The 19,234-nt window shown below is 36.4% G+C and overlaps 1 protein-coding gene and 1 pseudogene across 2 annotated transcripts in view; one reads left to right on the top strand and one right to left on the bottom strand.

The window, feature by feature from the left end:
• Positions 1-19,234, top strand: part of RSF1 (remodeling and spacing factor 1) — a 112,781-nt gene that overhangs the window by 12,598 nt on the left and 80,949 nt on the right. The window lies entirely within an intron of this gene.
• LOC129072664 (non-histone chromosomal protein HMG-17-like) lies at positions 7,531-7,882 on the bottom strand (annotated as a pseudogene).

Below are 19,234 nucleotides of genomic sequence, written 5' to 3'. Positions count from 1 at the left end.
CTGTAAGTTCCATAAAGAATTCATTTTGCCTTGCTTTACTTTGAACCTAGCATAGTACTCAGCATATTGTAGGTGCTCAAATGTTAGTTGAATGAATAAATGTCACATTTCAAAGTAGTGAGAATGAATCTTTGATGTATTTTTTACTTTTTTTCATCCTTTACTTTCTAGAGATTGGATATTGCTTATAAAGATAGTACATACTACTGAATCTCCCTTCCTCCACTTGTTTTTCTTCCTCCTGCCCCTTCTCCCACCCTTTCTTCCTCAGGTGTTTCTTCCCAGGTCCTTTCTATCTTGGGTATTATAATAGTACCTTAGAAGCCCAAGGTGGAAAATCTTTGTGTAATCTTTCAATTCCTTTCTTGGATTCTGTGGTTATACCATGTCTTAACTGCATGCCAAACCGTATATGTTAACCTCTGTTTTCTAAGTTTTTTACTTTTTATAGGAATCCTCAAAATACAGTTTTAAAGTGTTTTTCTTTTATAGATCCCAAGACATCTGAGGAAAAAGTCATTATTACTTCCCTGCTATTTATTTACCTTTTAAAATTAAACAAACAAAAAAAAATCCCAGTTTAGTTTCTGTGAGTTATTTTATATCATCTCCACCAGATGTGACCTCAAATGTTTATTTCTGAAACTAAAATGTTTTGAGTTGCTGGAAAAGCAGAGTGGTCAGCTTGCAGGTAGGGAAATCAGCCAGAGGTTGTTACAATATTGTGAGATAGGAATTGGAGCAGTGGCTGGGGGAAGTGAGAAGAAAGGCTAGACCTGAAGTTTTGTAGGTAGAATTGACAAGGACACAGTGAATGGATTGATGTGAAGGGTCTGTGAGTAAAAAGACTTTAGTGTGATTCCCAGGTTGCTGGCTTAGAGAGTCAGTAGTTAATAGTTACATTTATTGTAGAAAGAAATTACCACAAAAACCCGAGGTTTATGGGGGAAAGGTGTGATTCTCTATTTTTAAAAAATTCAGAATTCCTATAAACATATACAAGCACTATGTGAAGACCCAGCTGTGTTAATTTTATAACTTACTAAAAGTTTACTTTGAATAAACAGATTATGGTAACATCTTATTTGACAGCTTTTTTGGTTTTGTGAATTATTTTAAGTTACTATACATTTATTAAATGTATATTTAACATTTTGTTAAGGGTAATTTTTTTAGGGTATGTTATTTATGTACTTAAGATAATTAACTTTATTGAACTATCTTGGCATTGGTGTTCTGTTGTATTCTTTCATAGGTAAAGCTTTTTAAACTGAGGTATTCTGTCATTTTCATTTGCAAAAAAATTTTGTTGTACTTTTAGAGATTACTGTGTTCTGGATAGAGATTTGCTAGTTGTTGGATATTCTTTATGTTCCTTCTTTCCTACAAAGAAAGAAATGGAACTTCCAATAAATTGAAATGCCATTCTAAATTGAGAAACAGATATGTAAAATATATTGTGCAGATTGAGAGCGTTATATAGGTGGGGAGTAGGCAAGTAAATGTGTGTCGTTTGTGTGAGTTGATACTTGCTAAGTAATTCTTGATTAATTTGAAAGATTCTCCAGCAGAAATATTTGAGTTGAATTCCATATTAAGAGTGACTTTCTCCAACTGTTACAGATACTATTAGGCACTATATAGTAACTCAAACCTGTAATGTTACTTGAGTTATAATTAAAGTCTGACCTCAGGCCATTTAATTAGGGAAGAATAGTTCCATCTTCTTGACAGACAAAATGTTACCACTTAAAGAAATTATATTTCCTCAGCTAGAATTATTAATAATGTAAATAATCTACCTACAAGGAAATTAATATTGGAATTTTTTTGCCCATTCTCTAAGGTTGGTACTAGAGCACAATGAATTGCTTTAATAACTGTAATGTACCCAAAGCAATGTAAGAATCTTAATAATCTCCCTGCCTGCCTGTGTCTCTCAGTGCCACACCCAACCTGCCATGTTTTAACTACTTGGGATTTTAGTTTTATATTGTCCTTCATTTATTTTTACGCTTCTCAACAATTAAATTAAACGTTATGTTTTAGTAGCTTATTTGCATACCACCAGTTCTGATTCCCACATTTATCCTCTTAGATTAATTCTTTTGCTGTATTATATTCTTTTCAAACAGGACTTGTAGGTGGTGAACTTCTGAGTTCTTGCATGTCCAAAAATAGATTTATCTTCCCCTTGTTCTTAGTGCCTGTTTAGATTGAATACAGTTTTCCAGTGTTCGAATGACTTCCCTCCAGAACTTTGACAATATTGCCCTTTTATCTGCTAGCATCCACTCTTGCTGATGAGAAATCTGTCAATCTGATTTTCGTTCCTTTATAAGTGAATTTCTTTTCTTTCCTGAAAGATTTCTATGATTTTTTAATCCCTAGAGCTCTGGGCTTTTTTAGGATATGTCTTTTTCTGTCAATAACCTTGCTTTTGTTTTTACTTTTTAAAATATTAAAATCACAGATTTGTTTAGAGCCCTCTGTGTGTTACTCCTGTCCTGATTCTCTTTCCTCCGTTCCTGCAGGGAACCACTGTCCTAAATTTTGGAGTTTATTCCCACGAACAATTTTATACTAAGAGTATATATTTATGTATCCATAAACAATACATGGTATGGATTTATAGTCTTTAAAATTTTATATGTAAATGGTATAATGCTGTTCTCATTCCTCTACATCTTCCTTATTTTCTTTGTCAGCACTGTTTTTGGAATATATCCCTGTTGGTGCATGTTATTTTAGTTATTTATTGCTTGGAACTGTTGTATAAGTATCCTGTTACATGAAAATACTTTTAATTTTGGATTTTTAGGTTTATATTTTGTGCTGTTAAGAGTAATGCTACAATGAACCTTCTAGCAGCTTTGCCTAAAGGTGGAATTGCTGGGCTGAAAAGTGTGTAAGGTTTTGTTTTAGCCAGTTTGCTCATAGTTTATCAATTTATACACTGCCAGCAGTATATGAGGGCTTCCATTTATCTAGATAATCTACACTTGGTATTGTCAGACTTTTAAGTTTTTTGATAATATGGTTGCGAATTAGTTTTCTTATTAACAATGATAAGGTTGAAGCTTTTTTCATGTTTTTCAACTATTCAGTTTTTCTTTCTGTAAATCATCTTTTTTATAATAGCCTTCCCCATTTTTCTTTGTGGTTGTCTGTTTTTATTGATTTATAGCAATTATTTATATTGATGTCAATTATTTGTCATTTTTATTTGCAATGTAAATATCTCAATTTTGACCCAGCACCCAGGAGTTAGCATCAGATTCCACAGGTTTAACAGTACAATGACCACTAAGCCCCCAAGTCAGACGCCAGCTGCAAGTTCCCATGACCCACTTCAGGTTTGATAATTTACTGAAACGACTCACAGAACTCAGAAAAGTGCTATATTTACAACTGTGGTTTTATTTAAAGGATACAATTTAGAACCAGCCAGATGAAGAGATACACATATAAGGCAAAATTTGGGAGGGGGCCAATGTAGAGCTTTTGTGCCCTCTTTCTATGGAATCAGGGTGTATCACCCTCCCAGCACCTCAGTGTATTCACGAGTCTGGAAACTCCATTGACCTTAGGTATAGCAAGGGTATTTTTCTGGAGTTTGGCCACTTGATTGAACTCAATCCCTAGTCCCTTTCCCTTCCATGAAGGTGGGGCTGGTATCATGGATCTCAGAGCCCCAGCTCTCTCATCACATGATTGGTCTGTCTGGCATGACTAGCCCCTATCATGAATCCTTCTATGAGGTATGTCTGGAAAAAGGCCAGCCCTTGTTACTTTAACGAGAAGAGTTCCATGATTGTGGGACATCGGTGTAACCTGGCAGCAAGGGAGAGTGGACTGGAATGCGCATGTGTGAACAATGATGGCTTCACTGCACTAGTCAGTGGGGGGCAGTAGACACCTTTGAGTGAACGTGTGTGCTGTGTGGTTGTTGTATTCAAAATGACTGAGTGAGCAAATGTGGCATTAAGCTTGAACATTCCTCAGCAGGTACTATTTGCATGATTCAGAAGGCCACAGTCATGGTGGGCAACTGGTGATTGGCAGCTTCATCATGACAGCACACCTGCCCATGCATCACATCTTGTTCAGGGGTTTTTGGTGAAACATTAAATTACCCAGGTGACTCAGTCCCCCTGCAGCCCAGATTTGGTGTCCTGTGACTTCTGGCTTTTCACAAAACTAAAATCACCTTTGAAAGGGATTCACATTATCAGTGAGATTCAAGAAAATATGATGAGGCAGTTCATAGTGATTGAGAGAACTGTGTGAAATCCCAAGGTGCCTACCTTGAAGGGGACTGAGGCGTCATTGTCCTGTGTACAGTCTTTATTGTATCTTGTATCTTTTTAAATAAATGTCTGTTTTTCACAGTATGTGGCTGGATACTTTCTGAACAGACCTTGTATTTCTGGGATAAATCCCACTGGGTCATAGTATGTAAGTTCTTTAGTATGTAGCTGGATTCAGTTTGCTTGTATTTTGTTCAAGATTTTTGTGTCCACATTCATAAAGAATACTTACGGTTTTCTTTGTTTTGGTATCAGGGTAATGGTGGCCTCATAAAATAAGTTGGTAAGTATTGTATCAATATTTTGGAGAAGTTTGGAGTTAATTATTCTATAAGTATTTGGTAGAATTAACTAGTGAAGCCATATGGTCCTGGGCTCTTCTTTGGGGGAAGTTTTTGATTACTGACTTCATCTTTTTACTTGAATACCCTCTGGTATTCAGATCTTCTATTTCTTCTTGACTAACTTTTGGTAGTTTCTAAGAATTTGTCAGTTTAGGCTATCTACTATGTTGGCATTTATTTGTAAATAGTAGTCTTTTAATCTTTTATTTCTCTAAGACCCTTTGTAATAATATTCCTGCCTTCATTCCTGAATTTAGTAAGTTGAATATTTTTTCTATTTTTCTTCATCAGCCAAGCTTTAAAGGTTTGTCTCTTTTGTTCATCTTTTCAAACAACCAACTGTTGGTGTCATGTATGATATCATTTATATTAAATTTTGAAATTAGGCAAATGTAGAGACAGAAAGATTAGTGGTTGGCAGGGACTGAGAGGAATTGGAAGGGACAAAGTTTATTTCTGTGTTGATTGAAATAGTCCATAATTACATAGGGGTGATGGTTGCACAATATTGTGAATATACTAACAACCACTGAATTGCACACTTTAAAATATTTAAAATGGTAGATTTTATGTAATGTAAATTTTAATTCAATGAAGTTTTCTTCCAAGAGTTAATTGACTATGATATGTCTATTTCTGGATCCTACATTCTGTTTCAGGGATCTGTTTATATATTTTGAGGCCAATATCATTGTCTTGACTTAACTCCAGCTTTCAAGTAAGTCTTGCAGTCTGGTGATTTAAGTCTTCCAACTTTTTTTTTTTTTTTACGGGTATTTTAGCTATTCCAGGGTCTTTGCATTTCCATAGGAATTTTTAGAATGAGTTTATCAATTTCTACAAGAAAGTTCTGGAATTTTTATTGGGATTATGGTGAATCTCCAGATGAATTTGGGGGAAATTGACACCTTAAGATACTGTCTTCTGATGCGTGAACCTGGTACATTGCTCCGTTTATTTAGGTTTTATTCAGTTTTTCTTGTCAGTGTTTTGCAGTTTTCACTGTATAAGTCTTCCATATTTCTTGTCACATTTATCCCTGAGTATTTTATGTTCTTCTCTTTTGCCTCTTTACTCAGGTGGTTAGTAGCTGGGGCAATTGTAGGGTTGATCTCCTTTGTTTCTTATCTTTTGTTGCCTCTAGTGTAATATCTTGAGCCCCTTTGTTTGGTGTTTAGTTGTTTTCATGCAGGTAAGGTAGATACAGTCTCTGTTACTCCATGTTTATTGGAAACATAAGATCGCTACTTTTTTTAGCTGTCATTGTAAGGGGTTTGGGCAGCAAGGTCAGCCTGCCATCTTGATGTAATATATCACTGTCATTATACTTCTAGAAAATTAAAATTATGGAGCCATTTTACTGCCCACTTATGTGGAATACTTATTGTATGCTAAAACCTTCTCTGTGTCTTATGAATAAAACTTTAATGGACCTTACAAGAACAGTCTAGTGGTCTCCACCATTACATGGTGAACATAATGTCTATTTATGTAAAATTGGAAATACATGTTTTCCATAGGAGTTTACTGGCTTGAATAAATCGTAAGTAAGGGTCCACAAACCATCTAAAATATGTTAAAATGCAAATTTTGAATGTTAATAAATATACATGTGTTTGTCAAAAAGTCACATAGGCTAACAATCACATTGTATCATTTACCTTTATATGAAATATTCTCAACTCAGTGTCGTAAATTTTTTTACCCTTACTGACCAGATACTCTGATTGATAAGACAGTTAATAATAACCTGGCTAAGTAAAACACAGGATATTTTAATAAATTCAGTTTGATAAACTAAATCTCATGTAATATCTGTGGTGAGAAATAATGGAAAACAATGTTGTATAGACTTCTAAAAATGGTCTTTATTGTTAGCTAAGTTAGAATCTTATTTATTTAGCCTTTTCACTTGATATTTATGTCACCTGGCAAGGTACTAAATTCTGAGCCTCATCATAATGAAGATAATATTCATTGTTGAAGTTGTTTTAAGTATTAGTTCCCTTTTTCTTTTTGGGAAATGTTAAAAAACCAGTATATGATATATCTATTGTTTCTTTTTTAAACTGTACCCAGCTTTACTAAAGATACTTTTCATAAATAATCATGGTATTTCAGGCAGGACATGGGCAGACGATTGTTACCAGTATACAACAGCTTTCAAACTTCCTCCTTCCATGGACTACCAAAATCAGAAAGCTACTATAAAACCTAATGAAGTCTTCATTTGATACTCTGAACAGGGAAAATGTAAAGTGAGGGTTGACATTTCCTGTTAAGCATGTTGTTTAACAGCTTTTCACAAGCAGACCCTGACTTTCAGGAAACGAAATGAAAATGGCAGAATTATCAGTCTGTAGATCCACAGTCTAAAAAAGGAACTGCTGCTTTTTTGAGGGACGTCATCTGGACAGTGACATTGGAAAGTCCAGATTGCCCAACATACTGGTAACTGGGTTTTTTTTTTTGGATCAGGTCCCAACAGGTCTCTGGGCTTAAGAGGGTAAAGTCTATGGTTAAAGTGGAGAGGGAGAAAAAGACATAAAAACAATTTTTAGTTTTCCCATCCCACCAGGTAGTTGTGCCAAGGTGGCTAATGTGTGTCAACATCAAGAGGTCCCTTCTCATAGGAACCAAGAAGTCTCAAAACTAGAAGGGATAGGTGTTTTTTACCCATCTCAGTCCAGCTTTGAAGACATTCTATTACTACTATAGGTCCTTCCTCCAAAAAACAACAATGAAGTGTTATCTCTGCAACAGCATAACTTAAAAAAAAAGTAAAACAAAATTCTGCCTTTTTATAAAACTTGATAAAAAATATTTCAAACTTTACAGTCACCAGAAATACACAGTTATCAAAAAATGCACCCACTTCAGTTGGTATTTCCAGCACCTTCAGCTTCCTCTGCCTGGTCTGTTTTGGCATCTCCATTTTCTGCAGGGTTATTTCCATCATTGCCATCATCAGTATTTCCCTTTTTCCCTTTGGGTACCTTCTCTCCCTTCTTTGCAGGGACCTTTTTAGGTTTGGGCTTTAGCTTTTGAGGAGTAGGTTTAGCCAGTAACCTGGTAGATTTTTCTCCATGGTTCGTCCTTCATCTTTGCTTTATCTCCTTTAGCTTCCCCTTCGGCCTTTTTCTTGGGTATGATGGCAGTGGTGGCAGGACATACAGGCTGGACGCAGGGAGGCAGCCACACATGACCTTTGGTCAACCCCGGCGTCATTTTTGCCTCCTTTTCATACTGCTATACCTATTGTTTCTTTTTAGGTAGTTAATGGATAAAAAAGATAGATCCATCTATAATTTTTTATTCTTTAAATTCATATGGTCTGCTCAAATACATCTTTAATTTTGTTTGAAAGATTAGAAATTCTGTCTCTGGCCATGATGGAGTAATAAGGAGACTTTACCCTGTTGTTACAAGCAGCTAGTAAACTGGGCTAACATATACAAACCATCTCTTTTTAGATATTGTACCATAAAAAGATAGAGGAGAAATAAAGGAGACAAGCTCTATAACTACTATGGCTTCCTTCCTGGAAGCAACTGTGGTACCACAGGAGCAGGGAGAGGGACCTCATGAGAGCCTGGAAGCCTCATTCTGTTGAGGGGGCAAGAATTGGGTTTCGGAAAGGGGTAGGCAGCGAGAAGTTGCATGGCCAGGTTCTGTAAAGAAAGGACGTATATAGACAAAAGAACTTCAGTAATCTGTATAGGGGCACCCTTGAGTCTGCTAAATACCAGGTCATGAATGCATGAACTGAAACTCCATAAGGCCAGGCAGTGAACATCAGGGAATACTTCACACAATATTCCAGAACTTATACAGGAGATATTTAACTCTGACTGGACAGAGTGAATGAAGGGTCCTTTGGAGTACCTAAGGCATTCAATGAAGAACCAAGTGGATTTGTTATATATTAAAGACAGAAAAATCCTCAGAGGGATCAAATGGATCTATAAATAACTGCATACCAAAACAAAGCCCAAATCTTTACAGAATGATCTCACTCAATAACCATAGTGTAACATTGATATTTTTCAGCATACAAGGAGAAATTTCTAGAAATGTCAAGAAGCAGGTCCTGTGTAATCCATAATCAAGGTTTAGGAATGGCAGAGGTGATGGAGCTAGCAGGCAAGGATGTTAAAATAGCTATTATAACTAACAAATGTGTTTAAAGAAAAGTATGAACCTAATGAGTAGACAAATGGAAGATATAAAAAAGAACCAAATAGAACTTTAGGGGATGAAAAATAACAGTGTCTGAAATTTAAAAACAACAACAACAAAACTGAAAAGGATTTAAAAACAGACTGGATAGTGCAAAAGAGCAGACCAATGAACTTGAAGATACAGCAATAGGTTCTATCTTAAAATGAAGCAGAGAAAGAGAACTGAAAACAGTCAGATGATTCATTGCTCTGTGGAGCAGCACCAAGCAGGTTTAATAAAGTGTAGTTGACATCCTAGAAGGAGGAATTTTTAAAAGGAGTAAAAAGTATTGTGAAAAGTCATAACAAAAGTTTCCAAATTTGATAAAATGATAAACTAACAGATTAATTAATCTCAACAAACCCAAAGCAGGACAGACATACACAAAATACCAAGACATAACCAATTCCTAAAAACTAGTTTAAAGAGATAACTCTGAAGGCAGTAAAAGAAAAAGACACAAGAGTATTATATACAGAGAAAAAATGGAGACTTCTTGTCACAAACTCTACAATCTAGGGGATAATGAAGCATTTTAAAAGTACTGAATGAAAAGAACTGTTATCATATGCATCCAAGAAAATATCCTTTGAAAATGCAAGTGAAATAAAAACCTTTTCAGACAAATAAAACCAGAGAATTTGTGACCCGCTAGCTGACATACTAACAAGAGTTATCTTTAGATGGAAGGAAAATGGATTAAATGATAGCTTGCATCTAGACAAAGAGATGAAGAATGCAAACAATGATAACTATATGAGTAAATATAAAGTTTTCCCTAATTTTGTCTTTCAAAAAGATAATTGTTTAAAACAAAAATCATAATATATTGTAAGTTTTTATAACATATATAAAAGTAAAACGTATGACAACCCTAGTGTAAAGGATAAACGCAGGGAATAGGATGGGTACAATGCTGTTAAAGGTAAGAAGTGTTCACATTTAACGTGAAGTGGGAGTATATCATTTGATGGTAGAGTGTGTTCCGTTAAAGATACACGTTATAAAACCTAGAGCAACAACTAAACATTAAAATGAAGTATGCCTGGCCCTGGCCAGATAACTTAGTTGGTTAAGCTATCCCCGAAATGCCTGTCCCATGTACGTCATCCCCGAAATGCCTGTCCCATGTACGTCATCCCCGAAATGCCTGTCCCATGTACGTCATCCCCGAAATGCCTGTCCCATGTACGTCATCCCCGAAATGCCTGTCCCATGTACGTCATCCCGATATGCCTGTCCCATGTACGTCATCCCCGATATGCCTGTCCCATGTACGTCATCCCCGAAATGCCTGTCCCATGTACGTCATCCCCGAAATGCCTGTCCCATGTACGTCATCCCCGATATGCCTGTCCCATGTACGTCATCCCGATATGCCTGTCCCATGTACGTCATCCCCGATATGCCTGTCCCATGTACGTCATCCCGATATGCCTGTCCCATGTACGTCATCCCCGATATGCCTGTCCCATGTACGTCATCCCTGATATGCCAAGGTTGTAGGTTCAGTCTATGGTCAAGGCTCATACAAGAAGCAACCAATGAATACGTAAATAAGTGGAACAATAAATCGGTATTTCTTTCTGCCCCCTTCCTCCCTCTCTCTCTAAAATCAATTTTTAAAAGGAGACAGAAGTATGCCTAATTAGTCAATAGCAGATATTAAATGAATGCTAAAGTATGCTCAGTTAATCCAAGGAAGGCAGGAACTAAGGGAAGGAACAAAAAATTGTTGAAAACAAATAGTAAGATTGTAGATTAAAATTCAGTAATATCAACAATTGCATTAAATATAAGTGGTTTTTGGTTTTAGTCAGGGTCTGCCAAACTTGCACATAGATGTGCAAGAGCACCTTTACTTAAACTAGAAATAACCCAAACATTCATCAGATAATTAAGCAATCGAATATATTTATACAGTGGGGTACTGGTCACATTAAAAAGGGTAGACTGCTGATAAATGCATAACGTGGGTAAATTTCAAAATAATTCATTGAATGAAAAAAAGCCAGGCAAAATGAGTATGTACTATATGATTCCATCTATATGAAACTGTAGAAAAGACAAATCTATAGGAACAAAAGACAGATTAGTGGTTGTTTGAGGCTAGGAGTAGGTTGGCCAACTGAGAACGGTGTTACAAGTCATGGTCTCTTCTGTTTTGCATATTTTTTTTGCTTATCTTAGTCTGTTCTCTTGTATGTTAGGAAGCTCACTCACTCATAAAAGCCAGTTTATGGTTGGCCACTTGTAAATTGATAGCATGGGTCATAGTTGATTAGGTGGCATAAATACACATTGTCAGACAGTTATTCTCATTTATGTGTTTCCTTTAGTGGTTGTAGACATGCGTTTCTATCTGGTTTCTTAAGTGGGAGTAAAAAAACATGTATTACTGTTTATAGGTTAGAAGAAATCCGTGTTTATGAAAAAGTTTTACTTTTTTTTTTTAAGTCCAAATCATCCATTCATTGAACAAGTCTTTCTCAAATGTATATGCTGTAAGCACTGTCCTAGGTGCTGAAGATTCAGGTCTGTTTAATGTGGGATAGAGGTTACCAAACAGGCATACAGGATACAGTGTGATGCATAAATAGAATCATTTTGGGACACCCAGTCCCTTACTTAATCCTGGTAAGATAAAAGAATATATAAAAGAAAAACAAAGGAATGATTTCCCACGGAGCAATAACCAAAAAACTCAGGATAAGTAAGTAGAGTTGTGTTGAGAATAGAGGGAACTGCAGGAACTAAGATCGGAATAAACAGCATGGAATGTTTGGGAATTCTAAGAAGTTCGCAATACTGAATTTGTTGAGCCATTAAATCAAAACTAGAAACTTATTATTACTCTGGACTTCTTTTTATATGAGAAAAAGTAACTCCCTATTTGTGAAGGCACTCTGGTAAGTAAGGTTTTCTGTTACTTGAACATATCCATACCAACACAGTAAGACAACATATTTAAATTGAATCAAAGAGATGGATGAAATAATTTAGAAGCAAAAGAAATGAAATCCTAAAGTAGAATCAACTTTTGAAGAGAAGGCAGAAGTATAGGGTCTACTAAGGAATTTTAAAAGAAAGAGGAGAAATCAAAAATCACAGGATGGCTAGGTTTCAAGGAAGAAGTGGTCACCAGTGTCGCATGCTGCCAAATTAAGGCTCATCCTTTTATATAATTAATGAAAGTCAGATTTGGTGAGTCTGGAACAAATGGGTACAAAAGGACTCATGGACATGGTCAGCAGTGTGGTGATTCCTGGGGTTGGGGGGAGACGATGGATATGGGGAGGGAGTTATAAGGGTACTAAATGGTAATGGAAAAAATACAATAAAAAATGGAGACTGAATGCATAGAACTTTTTTCAAGAGGGGAGGGGAGGAAAGTATGTTAGCTAGAGGGGACTTTTAGCATGAAGTCCCAAGTTGATTTTCAAAAGAAATCACAAGTACCTTACTTGTATTGTTGTTTGAGGCCAGCAGCAGTTTAAAAAAAAAAATCCGTGGAAAGTCATATGTAAATAAAAATACATGCAAATGAAAACACTTATAAATTTCACAGTTGTGGCTTTTCAAAGGACCCAGTCTTAGCAACCCCCTCCTTCTAGGAGCATTTGTTTTTCTTAAAATGTAGAAGTTTAAGCCAACAGTTGTCTTATTTTCAGTTTGATTCGATTTTATGCACATAGGAATTAAGTATTGAGATAATGATGCTTCCTCTTCAACAATAAAGCAGAGGGGTGGGGAAGTTTTTGAACATAACTGAATAGTCTTGGTGGAACACTTCCAACAATTATCTTAATCAAATAGTTAAGATCTCAGCCATCCTGAACTGTAGAGTCTGTAGGGAGGCAGGGTTCTTTAAACTGGGATGTTTGTATGCCTTTTATGTTGCCTGTAAACTCTTTGAGTGTATTTGCAGAAATCTTTTAAGTTTACATTTTCTAGGAGGTCCATAGCTTTCATTCAAACACTTATGTTGGAGTCCCTAATAACTAGAGACCCTGACATAAAAATGTGAGTGCAAGTAGTTTATTTGCAGAGTGATGCCAGGAAACACTGAGGTAGGAGGGGGAAGTGAGACCCGGAAGGGGGAAAAATCAAGTTACTTTACAGGCACCTGGGGCTGTTAAATTCTGAGACAGTGTACATCATATCTCAGATTTACCCCAGCCAAGCAGTAAAGGACTACTGTCAATTATCGGCCAAAGGTTCCTTTCAGGAACAGTTAACTCTCCTGTCCTGTAGTCAGAAGAAACCCTCACCAAAAGACTTGCACACACTTGCATGTTGGTTTGTACTGGATTCTTAAGTGCTAAGGGCTACTGCCAGCATCTGCTACAGAGGCAACAATAAAATATAATTTCACTTCTTGGTTAATTAAAGATAGTTAAAAATTGTTTACTTGACTGGTAACCCTATGACATTAAGGAATTATTAACTTTTAGGTAGTAGTAATAATATTATGGTTATTTTTAAGAGTCCTTAACCCTTAGAGATATACAGTGAAATATTTAGGGATGAAATAATGACATCTGGATTTGCTTTAAAATAACATTGGAGTGGGCAAAGTCTTGTGGTCACATACTGATGTTGAAGTGGGGTGATGAGTTCATGGGGGTTTTAGTATAACAGTATCTGTTTTTGGTTCCTGCTCCCCCCAACATTTTCACAATAAAGGACCTGGGAAAGGGTCCCTTTAAAAAAAAAAAAAAAGGTTTGCTATTGCAGTTAAAGAAGTTCAGGGTGGTATGAATGGTTAAATAACCAGTACAAGAATTCCAGAAACACATGTCCTTTGCCCTAAATTCTATCTAGAGTTATCAAAGCTCCTTTTGAAGTTTTCAGGCTGAACCTATTTTTAACTGGTTGTGTTTTGCTGATGTTTCAATTGAAAAAACTAAAAAATCACCGGCATTTTATTTAGACACCCTGCTTGGCTTACTGATTGTTTTTTTAGCAGTCAGCCAGCTGGCTCCCAAATAGTGTCAGCATTTTGCTTTAAATAAGACATGATCACCATCTGGTGGTGAATAACAGTAACTTTGGTTTGTATATTGCTTTATGGTTTATAAAGTGTTTTCATATACATTTTCTCATTTGTTGAAATAACTGTAAAATTATAATGAACCCATTCTGTTATGCTTTGTGTCAAAATTTTAGGAAACTGTAAGATGTTACTTATCTAGTTATTTTTTGCTTGTCAAATAAATGTTGATTGAAAGAAATTGAACCGATCACTTGTTACCAGGGAATGAAGACACTGAATTTCATAAGGAAATGAAGGTTTTTTTTGTTTAAGTTCACAGTCCTGCAGACTTGTCTTTAAAACAAACACCAAACTGATAGAACACCAGAAATCGTGCTTTTGAATCATAAAGGTGTCAACATAAGAGACATTCAAATCTGTAGAGAATTTTTGGTGAGCTTATTTGAGCCAAACTGATCTCAGTTACCAGGAAGCAAAATGTCAGTGGATCGAGAAATGCTCAGATATTACAATCAAAAGAGGAGTCCAAACAGGGTTACAAGAAATCCATTGGTGACAGAATAGGGAAGCAGGAGGAAGCAAAGCAGGGAACCCTCTGGGACTGGATAAAAGACAATGATGGGCACACACTTTTACGCAAATGGGTATAGGAGAGTTAGCAATTAACTTGATAACAGTAACAATGAGGGGATTTGTGGTCTCCCTTTGGTGAAGTGTCTGTGCTTTGAGGGGTCCAGAAAAAGGAAATTTGACATTGAAAAATTACGTTACCTCATAGAAGCAAAAAAGACAATAGACAGGCTCGGTTAAGACCAACTTTTGTTAGGGGAAAAAGGGCCGCTTAGGACATGACCAGCTGCCATGAACTGCTTTGAGATAGAAAGTTTTAATTTCAGCCCATCCTGTGTGGTTACTTAAGGTCTCTGAGTTTTAAGGCGCCCTGAGCTTGTCAGGTTTGTACGTAGCACCTTTTCTTTTACAAAGGCATGTTCTAGAGTACTGTTTAAGTTTTTAAGTACAGTTTTGTCCCCCCTTATCTGCAAGGGATAAGTTCCAAGGAGCCCCAGTAAATGTCTAAAACTGGATAGTACCAAACCCTATTATGCTACTTACATGCATACTCTGATAAAAGTTTAATTTGTAAATTAGGCACTATAAGAGGTTAACAATAATAACTAAAACTAAAATAGAAAAATTATAGTAAGAGTTATTATGAAAGTTGTATTAAAAATTGTAATAAGTTAGGTGAATGTGGTCTCTCTCAATGTCTTACTGTACTATGCTAACCCTTGTGATGATGTGAGATGGTACAGTGCCTTTGTGAAGAAATGAAGTGAGGCGGATACACTGGACAGAGGGATGCATCTCGTTGGGGCAGGATGGAGTGGGATGATGAGAGAAAGGTGCACAATTTAAAACAAATTATTTCTGAGATAAGTCGGGGTAGGGGAACCTATTGGACTACATGGATTATACTTGATGAGGATAAAAGCCTGGCACTTTATGGAGGTCTGGCATTAGGAAATCACTATGGATAGGTATTTCTTTAGTTAAATATACGGCTTTATTATTTAGTTGTATATACAAATGTCTATGGGAGCATTCATCTTCCCTGAAAAGGAAGAGAAAGGAAGAAAAAACCTGCAAATGAGTTGTCTTGGGCTAGTGATATTAACTGATCTCACAGTGAATTGAAACCTAAAGGCCTTTTGCTATCTTTTTCATGTCCTGATCCTCACCATTTTCCTGCCTACTATTAGTTCAGATAATTTCTCTTTCACATATACAGGAACTCTTTTTTTCTAGGTACCTAGAGAACTGCTTTTTACTTTCCTCACTTCCTCTGTCCTTGTCTCTTTCTCCTTTATTGTCTTACCCCTATTCTAGTTTACCAGATAACTTTGAATAGGCCAGGAAGTGTGCTTGGTGCTGTGAACCCAGTGATGAAAAAGGCAGGTGGACCTGGCCCTTATATTCATGGAGAGAGGAGGAAGAGGAGATAGATGATAGATATTTATGAAGTGAGACAATAAAGATAACTAATGAAAGGACATAGCTAGCACCATTTGCTATTGTGGCACCATTTGCCTAGCAGGACTACGACCTTGTTAAACATTGACTGCCATTTTACCCTTCTCAATTTATGTACTCAGGACTGGAAATTACTGGAAAGCAAGAGCAGGTCTAACCCGCCCGCGCCGCCCCCCCCCCCCCCCCACAGCTACAGGCAAAAGATAACATTGGAGCAAACTGCTAACGATTGCAAAGCCACCCAAAACCACCTCTGTTGCAACAGCCAAGGGGCCACACAACAGCAAACCCCCACCCACCCTTTTTAATCCATTTATAATCCAGTGAAAGCTCAAAGCCCCCACCCGTCAGTGCTGGTGCCTGTCCTTGCACCTACCCCTTTCCCTGTCTTGGGAAAAGTAAAATAAAAACTTTGCTTTCTGCAATCTTTTTTCTCGTTGTGAATCCTTTCACAGCCCGTCACTGACCCCCTTCCCCCGCCCCCAACAGTGAAGACCACATGACGTCAAAGAGCCTGGCCTTATTTTCTTTCTCTCTTTTTTCTGTGTCTACTTAGCTCTTGTTTTCTCTTAATTATTAGCACTTGGGATAAATTTAAAACCAGTGTTTCAGCTGGTGTGCTCGATTTTCTGCTTTATTTAAGTATTAACATTGCAAGATAATATTTTCAATTAATTTAACATGAATGAAATTGGTTCTCATGGGGTAGCTGGGCAGTTTACAACTTGGCTTGGGTTTCAGTGGGATACAGCCTCTTTTGGCAGTTTGAGCACTTTCTAAGGTAGTGTTTCACACTTTGTGTAACAATCCTTGCTTTTGCCTTCTAAAGCACAATGTTTCTCAACCTTTTTTTTTTCATCATCATACCCCTAAAGAGAAAAATTTAGTTTAAAATTTTCTCTCTAGTAAGAGAAATAAAATACTAAGGAGTAAGATTTTGTCAGAAAGCCATATGATGTGGAAAACCATAAGCCATTATCTGAGATTTTTTTGCCTTCCTCAAGGACAAGTTTTTGCCCTCTTGGGGGCAAAAGCAATTTGGAAGTGGAGTGTCTTTTTCAAAAGTGTTAAGTATCAGAATGGATGGGAAAATAGTGCTGATGGTTGCATAATGTGGTGAATGTAATTGATGTCACTGAAAGGTACACTTAAAATGGTTTTAACAAATTTTATGTTGTATGTTTTATCACAATTAAAATTAATCATTAATGTCATTGATTTGTATACTTTAAATGGATGAACTGTATGTTATGTTAATTACATTTCAATAAAGCTGTTGAGGAAATGAAAGAATGGATTGGTAGTAGTGTTTCTGGTGCTAAGGCCCCTATTACCTGGATACCTTTTAGAAATGGATAATGTTTCACTGTGCATAGGCGAGATCAAAACTCAGATACAGAGCTGTACAGAAAGAGCACTGAAAGTTTTGATTTGTAAGTTATATTCTCTGAACTATTCCTTTATCATTTTGATATTCAAAGAAACATTACAAATAGCCCTGGATTAGAAGAAGTTGAGAGGTCTGGGGTCTTGCATGGCTTTTATTTGATCTTGGGCAGTTCACATCGAATCTTAGTTGCTAAGTTTTCCAGTCTGTCAGAGAGTGTGAATTAGAGTCTTACTTTTAGTTAAAAAAATTCTAATACCCGGTAGTTAACTCTTGTTATTATAAGGCAAATAAATACCTGATTCAATATGTAGACATAAAATATTGACTGTTAGAGCTGGAAGACTGATCATCTATTACAACTCCATTTATGGATGAGAATATTGAGTTTTACATCTTTTTCTCCTGAATCTCTGTCTAGGGTTTTTCATAGTACACATATAGTCTTGCTGCATAATGAGGTTCTGGTCAACGACAGACTGCATATACCACAGTTGTCCCATAAGATTATGATGAAGCTGAAAAATTCCTGTTGCCTAGTAATGTAGCTGTCATGATATAGTGCAACAGATTACACAAATATCACTGTTACAGTTGCCTGTGGTGTTTAGTACAATGACATGCTGCACATGTTTGTTTGTTAGGAGCTATAGGGGAATGGGATTTGTTACTCCAAAATACATCTATTTGGCATAAGGATTATTTTAGGCTGGTTAATTTTAAAGAGGCCACAGACATGGGAGAACTTCTGAAAAACAAATAGAAGTTACCCTTGGTAAAATACATTTAACATTTATAAGGGAAATCTCCATTTGTATGGGTGTCTCCCTCACTATACCTGGAAGAAGGGATGATCGAACTTCTGCAGACTCTTAGCAATGCAGAAGATCATGACGTGAATCTTCATGACAACCTTACCTTTGTTTACTGTGCTTTTCCGGGTAACCTCCCTTAACTGACTTCCCCTTCCGTGGACATCTTTTGCCTTTAGCTGAAGATGGTATTTAAGCGGTGGCTTCATCCAATTTGGAGAGTTACTCTCATTTTCCTGGGTCTCTTCCTTGTATATGTGATATATCATGTTTTTAAACTTTTGTCTGCTTTTTCCCCTCCTCTTAATCATTTTTTTATTGCAAGGATGTTGTGGACAAGAACCCAAAAGGCTAGTGGAAAAATCGTTTTTCTTGCCCTGCAGAGCAGTAGTCTTGAGCCATTTCTTTGCTTTTCAGAAAACTGTAGGATGATTGATGAAATGAACTCTTTGAAGATACGATATATAAATACATAATAGTTATTTTAAGGATCAAGTGGCTTGTGGAACCAGACTCATTATTGATAAAACTGGTTCCCACAACACAACTTGTAAAAACTGAACTGTAAATGAAAGCTTATTGTAAACTTATCTTCAAATACTGTATCTAAAATCAGTGCTCTTTTATCAATGCCCTCAAAATCAACTGTTTTGTGAGACTAAGTATATCTCCTCTTATAAGCATAGAGGATGTATAAATAAAAAACTTTATTAAAAAATGAGAAGAATCAGGTCAGTTATGACGTGCTGTAAATTTCTACCATTTTTGTGAATAACAAGACTAGGATTGCAGAAGCAGCAGCATTCCTAAGGTTTGGTACTGGAAAGTTGCTTAGAAAAATGTCAAAATATAGAATGTCTTTGAGTGATTGTATCAGTAATGTAGCCTGGAATTCTACCTCTTTCTGCTGCTTCATACCCATATCATTTGCCAGGCACTTCATGAATTCACAGACTCTGACCTTTTCTTTTGCTTCAGAATCTTTTACCTCCTAAGGCCCTATGAAACAGGACTGCTAAAGGTTGCATATCAAATCTGTCATGTGAAAAGGTAGAGACCTTGGTTCAGTTGGGATAAAACCTGTATTTTTTGGAGTGACATGAAGTTGGTTAATTGATAATTTTTTAGAAGGA

This window comes from Pteronotus mesoamericanus, unplaced genomic scaffold (genome assembly GCF_021234165.1).
Source record: "Pteronotus mesoamericanus isolate MK-2021 breed Mesoamerican mustached bat unplaced genomic scaffold, CSHL_Meso_final contig_33, whole genome shotgun sequence".
NCBI lineage: Eukaryota > Metazoa > Chordata > Mammalia > Chiroptera > Mormoopidae > Pteronotus > Pteronotus mesoamericanus.
The sequence above is the reverse complement of the archived record's forward strand: the minus strand, read 5'-3'. Positions and strand labels throughout refer to the sequence as shown.